Source organism: Pholcus phalangioides, unplaced genomic scaffold (assembly GCF_987345545.1).
Source record: "Pholcus phalangioides strain wild (caught in Gottingen) unplaced genomic scaffold, Ppha-v1.0 ptg000007l_1, whole genome shotgun sequence".
Classification (NCBI taxonomy): Eukaryota; Metazoa; Arthropoda; class Arachnida; order Araneae; family Pholcidae; genus Pholcus; species Pholcus phalangioides.
Window position 1 is genome coordinate 56,010,783 of NW_028301600.1, and position 11,706 is coordinate 56,022,488.

Genomic DNA, 11,706 nt, shown 5'->3' on the forward strand with positions numbered 1-11,706 from the left:
ACACCAAGTGCTTTTTTTTGTTATGTAAAAATCATTCTTTTTTTTGCTTTGCATCTTTGAATTTTGCACCCAGGGCTTTGCCCACCCCTCCCCCCTCAAGTTCTCTCTTTCCCCGTAACTTGCAATTCTTGTTATTCAAAAAGCAAACTTCTATTCCCGTTGAGATGAGCCAAACACGTCATTTACTCAGTCAAAAGCAGCGGTTCTTAACCAGGGGTCCTTGGAGAGACTTGGGAAGGGGTCCGAGTTCGGATGAAAACAGTTGACTCGTTGCTTTTACATTGCTTTATACCAGGGGTCTTCAACCTTTCAAACACGGCGGGCCAAACAAATTTCCCACAAAACCCGCGGGTCACCAACTCATGTAAATATAGTGGCATCTTAATAGAAGTGTCCAATGGGGCCCCGAGTTAAACAGGAAAAAAAATAATTGACTTTTATTTCGCTTTTTTTTTTTTTTAATTTTTTATTAATCAGCAATTTCGATTAGTTCTTAAAGAATTTTTTCGCCGATACGGAAAAAGTTATTAACAAATATTACTGATTTAATTGTGATATTTTAATCTGAAATCATTTCAAGTGATTTTTCATTTATTTTGGCAATTCTGAAATTATTTTTCTTCTCAATATATCTTGAAACCATTTTTCTTTCAATAATTATACAATTGCTCTTATTGATTGTGAAATAAATTTATCAGAAATTGTAAATCAATGATAGAAATTATTTCATAAGGTATTTTTGTCACTAATTCTGATATTTCAAAAATTCCAAAATTATTCCTTTCATTAATTCTAGAATTAATCGTTTTTCGATGTTTTCAACCATTTCCCCGAAATGATCAGCGATCCACAAAAAAAGCTCCGCGGGCCATGCGTTCAAAACCCCTGCTTCATACAGATTTTATAAAAAGTCTGTGGCCTTCATTTTTCTTCATCTTACTGGCACAAATCAAATTGTCCGCCTTGAAACACAAACCTCCTTCCAAAGAATACACTCAAAGAAAAAAAATTGTTTAAGTAGTACAAATTTGAACTGATATAAAAATGGTGGTAGCTCTGAAAAGTTCCAAGACTTGACAGAAAAACTCATTCTCAAATTGTGGGACATCGTCACCACGTTGGAATTCACCGCTTCAAACAGAACATTAAAACCCGTTGAAAGGTAGTAAATCACAAATTGAAGAGGTAGAATGCAGAATGTTCACAGGCAATGATAAGCGTAATTTATCTGACGAAGAAGGATGTCAGAATACCCATATTTTATGAGGGATATAGGGGGGTATGACACCCCCCCCCCCCCGATTGAGAACCACTGCCTTGAAGTACGCTTTTACGCGCGTTTCGTGCAAATGTGCTCAACTATTTTCACGAGTGATGTGGGAGTTATATAGTACTCGCGTAAAAGGGAGAAAAAAATCTTCTCCCCATACTCTGGAGCTGCATCTTTGATACCCACAGAGTAAGAATAATTTATATCTTTAGTCTATGATCGGTCCCCCGTCCAGGAATTTTTCAAACACCCTCTATAATACATTTATAGCGGAAAGAAAAATATAACAAAATTCATCGCAACCACCAGGCTGGAGCAGGGCCGTAAAGAGCATCATGGGATCTCGAAACTTTCAACCAGATCGCATTTTTGTGAGGCCCCTGTTCTCTCGAGGCCCTGGTGGACCCACAAATCAAGACGGCACTGGGTTGGAGCCCCATCAGCTTCCCTCCTGTAAAGGGCTCTGTAGACTTTGTTGGAGCTCTTAGAACCAGGTTTTTTTCCACGGACCCTTCAATAATATAGTGAAACCTCACTACAACGATAGCCAATGTAGCGATAAATCCCTCTACAACAATAATTTATCAAGTCTTGTTTGGAAATGCCTATAGTCTAATGTTAAACTATCGCCTCTCGATATAACGATAATCCCTTTACAACGACGTTTTTTTTTCGGTCCATAGAGTATCATTATATCTAGATTTCGCTGTTTATGACAGAAGAAAAATAAGATTCATCCAAGTGCCCACGGTCAGGATTTTTCATGGCACCTCTATAATAAGTTTATACAGTTAAAAAAAATATTTAAGATTCACTGGGGGCCCTGGGCTAGAACTCAAGCCTCTTTTTATGACGGTCAGAAAGCCAGAATCTTTCAGAGACTCTCTATATGGAATTCATATTGTAAGAAAATATAATAAAATCCATTAGCATTTGTTATGGGCCCTCCGGTATATTTGTAGCATAAAAATAAATAAAATACAGTATAGATTGGTAGAGTGTCTCTGTCCCGTTCCCCTCAGGTAAAGATTACATTGGTGAAGAACTTAAATATCGAAATGTGTTTAGCCAACATCACCTATATAACAAGGCCTCCACACGAAGCTTGTGACGTCAATGAAGGCCATTTCTCGTCATTGGATATACTGCAAGAAAAGGTAAAGATATTGCATGCGTTGGCCTGCTATATCCAATGGCAATAACAGAAATATCCTTCAGTGACGTGACGAGGTTCGTATGGAGGCCTTGTTCTATAGGTAGTGTTGGTCTAGCGCAAGTGATTCTCAAACTTTTTCCACCCGTGACTCCCTGGTCCTTGTAATCGTTTGTTAGCGGCTCCCAGAATAGTCTAGAAAAGAATCATTTCAAAGTACAGAACGGGGCCACGGGTACATATACCAACTCTTCCCCCCCCCCCGATATCCCTGGGAGCTACGACGAGAACCGTTGGGAAAACCACTGGTCTAAGGGAATAATATAACTCTAACGACAGCAATTCATGCTGTAACCAATTGCGCGGTCATGATTGATGGCAACGTTCATCTAGTATTATCCGAAAATATAATTTTGAAGAGAGTAATTTTACTCCTTTCTAAAATTTTAAAGTTTACTTTTGTAAAAAAACAAAAGAGTAATTTTTTCCCCTTTATCAGTAAGAAATAACTATTTCAAAAAAGTCACCTAAAATTTGAAGGAGTATTTTCACCCGTCAATGAAATTTGTAGTAGTAAAATTGAATTTTTATGCGTGAACCACGCATCTAGATACGTATTGGTGAACATTGGTTCCCTCTAATTTTTATTTTACGCACACGCGGATTTGTTCTTTCACAGACCTTCTAAACGTAGAACATATCCATTTATGGTGAGTAGTTCAGGATCTTGCGTGCACATAAGCATTTTCATCATGTACGGCTTCGACGCAACAGTGGTCAGAGGCGAATTTAGGGTATTGCCGCCTGACCTCCAGTGCTAGTCTAACCTTTTTATGCCCTAGTGGCGCAGTGGTAAGATGTTCGTCTTCCACTAATGAAGGTTGCCGTCAAAGTGCATGAGTTCGAATCCAGTCAAAAGAACATCAGAAAAAGTTCTTTAGCTATCGAGCCTTGGGCGAAGACCGATGGATGGCGCTTTCATTTCCCACCCATCTCCACTAGTTGGAAATTGCCATATATGACTGGAGTTGGTGTGCGGTAAAGTAGTCTAACCTTTTTGTCAAAACTTGAATATTTTTGGCTGTAGTTCGCTTAGCCGTTCCCCCTCCTGTAAATGCGCCTCTGGTCAAAGTTTTACCCTCTAGCAAAAATGTGCGGGAAACCGACAATCGATTCGTTCCGCAGCATGCAGTTCATATTGTTGTTAAATTGGCGGATTCTTCGCCAACAAACTTAACCACGGGAACAATCAGCGAAAGCCTCATCTGGTATTCGCTGAAATATGCTGCTTTTCTTAGAGTCATTTTCACACGGAAAACAAAAATTCACAGTGAGAAAGATCAACTGTACAAGCGTAGGTATACAGTTTTGGTCAGGTATTTTCTTTATCAAATCAGCAATATGTATCCTCTAGGGTGACAATGCAATCTTCATTCTTCTTAACTCACAACAAATAAGGTTGGCGGCAGTTTTTCCTGATAGTAACAAAATAAAATCGTAGTTAATTATCTGTCTTTGGAACAGAAATTCACGGTATAACACATCACTTGCATCAATGAATGCAATCAATATTTTTTTTTCGATCGTTTGACTCCTTTTAAGACAATATTTATTGACGAACAAGAAAACCGATGCTATGATGTTAAACACAACATAAATATGGGATCGTTTCTGGTGTTTTCAACAGTTCAACTGCAATCACTCAAGATATTTCCACAATAAAAAAGTTGGTGGCAGATACGCAGGATCTAAGAAAGAGCTTTACCTGTTTCTTTCCGAGACATCTCGAGTATACCTTTCTATACATTATACAGAGTTCTGTGGTATTCATGTTTTGCATGATTACTTTTTGGGTTTCCGAGGAATGAAACATCGAACCCTTGAAAATCACGGAATCCGGGAGATCTTCTAAAGGGGGAAAAACCCTTTTGTTACTGATACTCACGAAGTCCCTTTAAATAAATTCATTCCATTTGGACGCCTAAACAAAGGAGACAGCAATTCTAAAAGTTCTTTGGAGTTTTTCTCCTGCAGGACTGCTGACATTTGAAAGAGTTAAAGAAATACATCACTGAAATTTTTGTTCAAATTTTTCTACTTTTATTGTAACAGCAAAGTATGAGATATTTCTTATGAGTGATCATCACTTTATATGAGTGAACGAACTGAAAATTGAGACTTCACACCCAAGAGAACACACGTGTGCTGTTACATGACAAGTACCGATTATCTAGTGACATCACGTGATAAGAAAAAAAAATTATTTGGCAGCCTAGAGAGCACTCTCCGGCTTAAATCTGGCCATTTTTTTTAAAGTGTCACTTCACGTTTTGTTGGTTTTTTGTCATATTGAATTATTTTCAAAATACAAGCCGTTTCGTACACTGCGACTAATAAGACGTCATAAATATTATTTCCCGTTTTATCTGAAAATTATGAGTCGTAAAAAGATACGTTTCTTTTTCTTTTTTTTTTAACTTATATCCTCTAGGAGTGGATTCTTCAATTGCAGAACTTACGTGAACTTTACGCGACATATTGCATGTTATAGAAATACTATTCAGAATTTGAGTTCAGTGGAACTAGCCTCATGACAATCAAGGGTTCCGTGTTGGAAACCTCTGCTCTAGGAACGTTGGCAGCTATAAATCGGTAGTAGAAAGGACTACCTTTACAGAACCAAATACTTTAAGATAAATCTATTTTTAATACGACACAGTGGTGCGTTTTGCGAAAAACGTGGTCAAAACTATTTACTCGCCTTGAAATTCGTTGCATATTCTTGAAAAATGTTTGGAACAATAAATATTATGCTTTTTTAACGGCAGGGTGAAGATTATATGATTAAAGGGATTTTAAGGATATGAAATGGATAAAATATATGTTTGCATTATGGCTATTGATAGAATTGCGATAAAAAACATAGCATGGATTTGTTCATGATATCTCATCATCATATATATGACATTTGAATTGCAGTAACATGTAAGAATACTGCTGAGATGCATTAAAAACTTATAACAACATAAAAATGCTGCATAAAAAAGTTAGTTAAGTATTCAAAAAGAAGTAAAAACAGGAAATTAAAATAAGCATAAAACGTAATTTAAACACAGCAATTTATAATAAAAGTTTGTAATGAATGGAGAAATGTTTCTGGTCGTGGTCTAGGTGTAAAAAATTTTATGGTCAGTACTATATATTAATTGTGTATCATAATATTATAATCATAATTATGATTTATTAACAACTAGCCATAATAGCCGGCATTGACCAGGTTTTCTCAACATACTGCGAGTATTGAAGAAGTAACAAACCATTGTAACGGAATAAACTTGTCTGAGGTGCATTGTTAGAGAACCACGGTGAATAAAGTAAACATTCCGAAAGTCATTGTTGAGACCCAAGAGCCATTCTTGCCTGATAATTTCGGGCATTTGACCTGTTTGTCAAACTTTTACAGCGGCCTATCGTTCAAGTCGGGTCCTGTATCGTTTACGAGTATACGTAAAATTTGGTAACGATCGATCGAAAATTGTGGATACACAGAAAATCAATTTTACATATATAGATATCGCTCAAATAGTCAAAACTAGTTTTGAGTTATTGAAGACGTTTTGCGGCAATCTTAATTTTTTTTCCGTTGTTTCCCCCATGCTAGATATGAATGGATGAAAAAAAGTTATTAATTCGTGCATCACATCTTGATAATTTTTGCAAGAAACTTTTTCGAATTTATTTAAGTTTTTGATGTATGTGCTGTTTCCTTAATGAATCAGTTATTGTCCTTTTTGTTCTCTTATTAGTCTCAGCAAATTCTGATATGTGTTCACCACCGATTCTTTGTGTGTACAGTACTTCGCAGAAAATGAGAACGTTTGTTAAGATCAGTCAAGATTTTCAATTCATTTTTTTACGATTTCTGTACACCTTTCAAATTTTACTTAATTTAAAACGTCATTCTGTGTTCATTTCTTTACGCGATTTTCTAAATCGGTGCATTGCTGCCTAAAATTTGAGCTATGATCCTTTATATAAGTATTTCGTTAAAAATCTAAATTTTTTTCAGAGTGGAGCACCCTGAGTTTGAAACTAAAAAAGACAAAAAAAAAATCTGAGGTATATTTTGCAGCTTTCAATGTTAAAGCTCAAATAATCTGCGGTTATCAGAGCAATAAACACTGCTATTTTTAAAGAAATTTTCTCAAATTCAGATCTATTCCGCCTTTGTATAGACAAGCCTCAGCTATGGCATGTTGAAGAAAAGTCGCTGGGGTCAGCGGAGTAGCAGATATTAGCAGCTAATTTCACCTTTTTCATAAACTAAACATGTTAAAGTATGTTGGGAAATGAATTTCAGGAGGTCACATCAGGTCACTTGTTTCTACCGCCACTCACAAAAATGAACTTTTTTAAAAAATGACTTCGCATTAAAAATAATTTATTTTTTAATAAAAATATCAAAAACGAAATTCAAAATGTATTTCTAAATTGCTAACAAACTTGCAAGAAAAGAAATAACTGCCTAAAATTCCCCGGAGAGCTACGAAATTTCTGAACGAGAGCGGTTTTGCAAAAGGTTAAGATTGATGTGCGGTATACTGCTACTTGAATCACCACATTGGAGCTCCTTCTGGGCAAAAACTAAGAGGTGATGAACGAAAAAAAATGTACGTCAGAAGCCGGGGGTTATTCACTCTTCATCTGTGAAAAAATCAGGGTCGAACGGCAAAACTTTTTTTTGGGGTTTTGGCCACGATTTTCGCAAAACGCACCACTATGCGACAGTTCAACTTCAACCCAGTAAATAAAGTAAATCCAGTTTGACAATAACTTTCCGCTAATAGGATGAACCAACAAATGCGTGCGTTGTCCCAATTATCTGACAGATTCAACAAAGTACTTTCGAACGAGGCTCTTTCACTTTGACACGTTTTATTAGAATGTTTTACAAAAAACATCGACTGAAAGAAAATCGTTGAATAAACGTGATGCAAAAACTTTTTTTTTAAATCAAATATCGTGATAACCACATCATAATGTTATCACGAAGAACATGTGACATCGTGTTGGTCTCTTTTGTTTTTAAATAGCATTATTCCTCGTATATTCAAACAGTTGTTTCGATTGATTAGACTTGAGCTTTATTAGGAAGATAACAATGCTCTTGAAACGTATATTTTAAGATATTGTAAACATTTCTTTTAAAGAAACGTTCGCGTTTATTTCACGTCGTAACATAATAAAATGAAAATCATTCGAAAGGTTGTTTTCATGATTTCATGACTGGAAGTTTTTACTTTTCTTTATATTCCGAGTTTCTTTTTTCTGCTCATTCTTATCAGAGTTTTAAACTTCTCGACAACAATAACTTGAGAACATGTCAAGGTAAAAATTTCTTTGATATCACATTAAAATACTAAAAACCTGAACGGCAATCTTTTACAAGATAAGCGCATGAGAACAAATGCATTATTTATGCGTTTCATAATATAACGATAAATATGCTTTTTGTAACGAAATGAATATCCAAAAAGTATAGCTCAAAGTGGATGGGTGAAGGGAACTGGGATGGTAGAAACAGATGTAATGGGTTTGAAATAGACTTTTAGCTCTCATTACAATATTGCATACAACTGAGAATAATAATTTCTATCATCGTTGGTCTTTTTCGTCAATTCGATTGAAGGAACATATGGAACCCTTTACAATGAATCCCGCATACAACGTTCCCCGCTCTCTCAAACTCTTACTCATACTCATCCAGATTTTTCGTTTAAAGCGTTTTCCCGCTTGCAACGTTTTTAATGGTAGTTTTTTCGCAAAACGTTATAAACGGAATCCACTACCTATTTATTTGACCGTGAAGTGAAATTTCGAAAATTGCTTTGATAGTATTTGAAAACCAGGCAACCCATGCCCACTGACGGTAAAAAGCAATTCACTATCTCGTAAATTATGAAGGGCAGGTTCTAAGACAACCGCGTCTTAGGCCGGGATTACACTAAAAGTTTTGTGAATGTTCTTTTATAAAACTTGAAAACAACCAATGAATCTGTTGGTTACAGCCGGATATAACGAAGCGTTACTCGAATGTAACGATACGCATATTTTGGTTACATTTTTCAAGTTTTATAAAAGTTTTCTCTGAAAACGTTTTATAAAATTTGAAAAATTCAACCAGTAAGATTATGGGTTGCATTTGCTCGAACGTAACCTATGAACTTTATTGGCTAGATTTTTTAAGTTTTATAAAAGGAATTTTATCAAATTTTTATAGCGTAATTTCGGCCTTAGATGAAAATACAGTGCATAGTTTATGGATATACAGTAATCATGGGTCAATTACTGCAATATCTTGAACATCAATCCTCTATCCAACATTTTCCGGTAATAATGACCTATTTTGTTTCGATGCTTTGAAAAGCATCTTAATAAAACCTTATAATTACTTAATAAATAATTTGTTGGCAAAGAAAATGGCATTGTCGTTCATAGTTTTGTTTAAACCTCAAACCTTTTTTCTGTTGTGTAAGCAGCAGCCTCTAATCTCTAAATCAAATAACACGAATAAGCTAAGGGTCATCATAAGCAGATTATCGATGACTTCAAACATTTAAAAATCAAAAGACACACACATACGGTGTTTGAGTAGCAAACATTCTGCCATCATGTGCTAATAAGTGACGAGTTAAGGCAGTCGTTATCAACGTTTTGTTGCCTTCGGCTCCCATTTCTTCTAGTCGATGTATATTCGCGACTCCGTAGAATAGTTCAATAAGGAACCACTTCAAAGCACCGTGAAGGCACACATTATTGTAGGCAGCTCAACGCGACACCCCCGATAAAGTTGGGGACGCACCTAGGAGCCGCGGTACATGTTTTGAGAACCACTAAAATAAGGGATAGCATACTTTCTAGAACAGGAGTCTTGGATTTCTTTTTCAGTCGCGGGCACTCATGAACCCAGGGCCGCAACTAGAAACGAAAATTTACTGTTGCCCAGCGTCGGTATCCGTTTTGGAACCCCATTTCCGTTATTTTGAACGGGAAAAGGGTAAACTCGGTGCCCTTGGCACCAGATCCCCTTGCCCTCTCCTATTTGCTGCATGGACGTAACTGGGGGGGGGACAGGTGGGTCTGATGACCCGAGCAAAGATGCAGAAGTTACTATTTGTTTTGATTAAAATTACGTGGAATGTTCACCGAAATGTGCAATGGATGCTTGCCTTGGGCAACAGCGTACGTTTTTCTTTCTATTTACAGCTGAGCAAGCACCGTCTATATCCATCACGAGAAAAAAACTCACCCACACGACAACTCTGACATATACTCAAAGTCAAACATAATGAGCGAGTCAATCAATACTAAATGAGTACTAACTCGGGCTCAAGCATAGAGCACTAATGAAAAAGTTCAGTGAGCACCACGATTGCTCACAAGCATCTCGTTGAAAACGTCTATGTTAGATACAGTAAAACCTTTCTTTACCGACACAATTGCCAGATGCGGTCACCCTTCTTTAACGGTTAAATAATAATTTTCCCTTGCATAATAAAAGTATGCATTTAAACCCCTGATTAATGGTCACCTCTTTTACGAACGAATTTTTTTTGCCCCGCCGGTGACCGCAAAAGAGAGGTTTCACTGTATTTCATTAGTTCCCTCAATTCCCGTGTATAATGTGTGTAACATTTGGAATTTCATCAATACATAATTCTGGTTTACAATATCGCATAGGAAGACGGGGGGGGGGGGTCTAAATGATATAAATCAATGTCGATATTCAAGTCGATTGAGTATAATGTGATATATATGCATATACCTTATAGATATATATACATCATACCTTTAATTTTTTTTTAAATTCAAAATTTACTCAGTATTATACAAGTTTAAACTTTAATACCGTGCACATGATATTTCTAATGAAATCCAATCAGATACATCATGTGCTTTTTCTAACTTAACACTAAATAAAATCAAAAATCAGTTACTTCCACCATAATCGGAAAAACATCAATTGAAATCGATAGAAAATCGGTTTTCTCCATTAAAATTACTTTACACGAAAAAAACATTCCATTATTTTCACTTTGTGAATTGGAAATAAAATTGAAAATTCCGAATCAAACTGCGATTCTATATAACAATATAATTGAGCATCAAATTGTATTTTGAACAGGGCCGCAACTGGAGGGGGGGAGCAACCGGATCTGGTACCCCGGGCGCTGGACCGAAGGGGGTGCCAAATTCTTTCTGTAATAACTCCTTAAACATTACACGGGGGTGCCAAAGTTCGAGCTTGTCCAGCTCATCGAGTACCTAGTTGCGGCTCTGATTTTGAACGTCAATGCAACATGTAATACGCAAGAATTACTTCATTTATGGTGTTTGTTAATCCTTTACTTCCAATTACATTAAGAACGCCAATGTTGTTGGTACCGAATTAAAATGTTCTAAATCAAGCACTTCAAAAAACTAGAGAACTGCAGTACACAAACAAATACAGTGAAAGGGGGGGGGGGAGTCACATCTCTATAGGGAAATTTTTTAATGGTCCAAAATTTTTTCCTAATATATCATTCTATTTTCAATATCAATCAATTTTTTAAAAGGTATTCATAACAGGTTTCATCGTATATCTGTATAAAATATTTTTCTCTAAACAACTCAAATTGTATGTGTTACGCATTTTTTTCGCTTCATAAAATATCTTACCTTTTTTTAATTCATGGTACGCAATAATCCGATGAAAAGTTCAGCTCGTTTCTCGTATTCCAAATGCACTGTTCGCAAGATGTTAAACGATTCTTCCGAAAAACACTACATTTTTCCTATATATTTTGTGTTCAATATCAATGTCTTTCTTTTAAAGCACTGAATAATCAAAATTTACACTAATTTAAATTAAACCTATCGCGAATAAATAACTAAAACAAAACAAGAAAAAAACGTATAAAGACACGGGTGCACACGAAAACCACCTAATCCAGCACACGGCAATTACTTTTTTTAACGCTGGATGGAGCTTCAAAGCTTTGATTGTATGATATACATGCGCGAGTGGTTAGTTCTTGCACATGACAAGCGTTCAACCAATAATCAAGCGATCTAGTGAGAGTGATTATGTGCGTGTTCGCGCAATCACAGCAAAAAAAACGTCACAATATATATATCTATCTCTAAAAGAGTCCCCCCACACTAAACACAAGATAGTGCGACGACAAAAAAAAAACAATGTAAGATTACGTTGCGTATAGAAACATAATACAGTTTAATT

The 11,706-nt window shown here is 36.1% G+C and overlaps 1 protein-coding gene across 1 annotated transcript in view; it reads right to left on the bottom strand.

Moving 5' to 3' along the window:
• The window catches only part of LOC149085517 (uncharacterized), a 54,379-nt gene extending 42,936 nt beyond the window's left edge, over positions 1-11,443 (bottom strand). The window contains exon 1 of the mRNA XM_089233575.1: positions 11,145-11,443. The gene's annotated coding sequence lies outside the window, so the exon portion shown is untranslated. The remainder of the gene's footprint in view (positions 1-11,144) is intronic.
• Between the last annotated feature and the right edge of the window lie 263 nt (positions 11,444-11,706).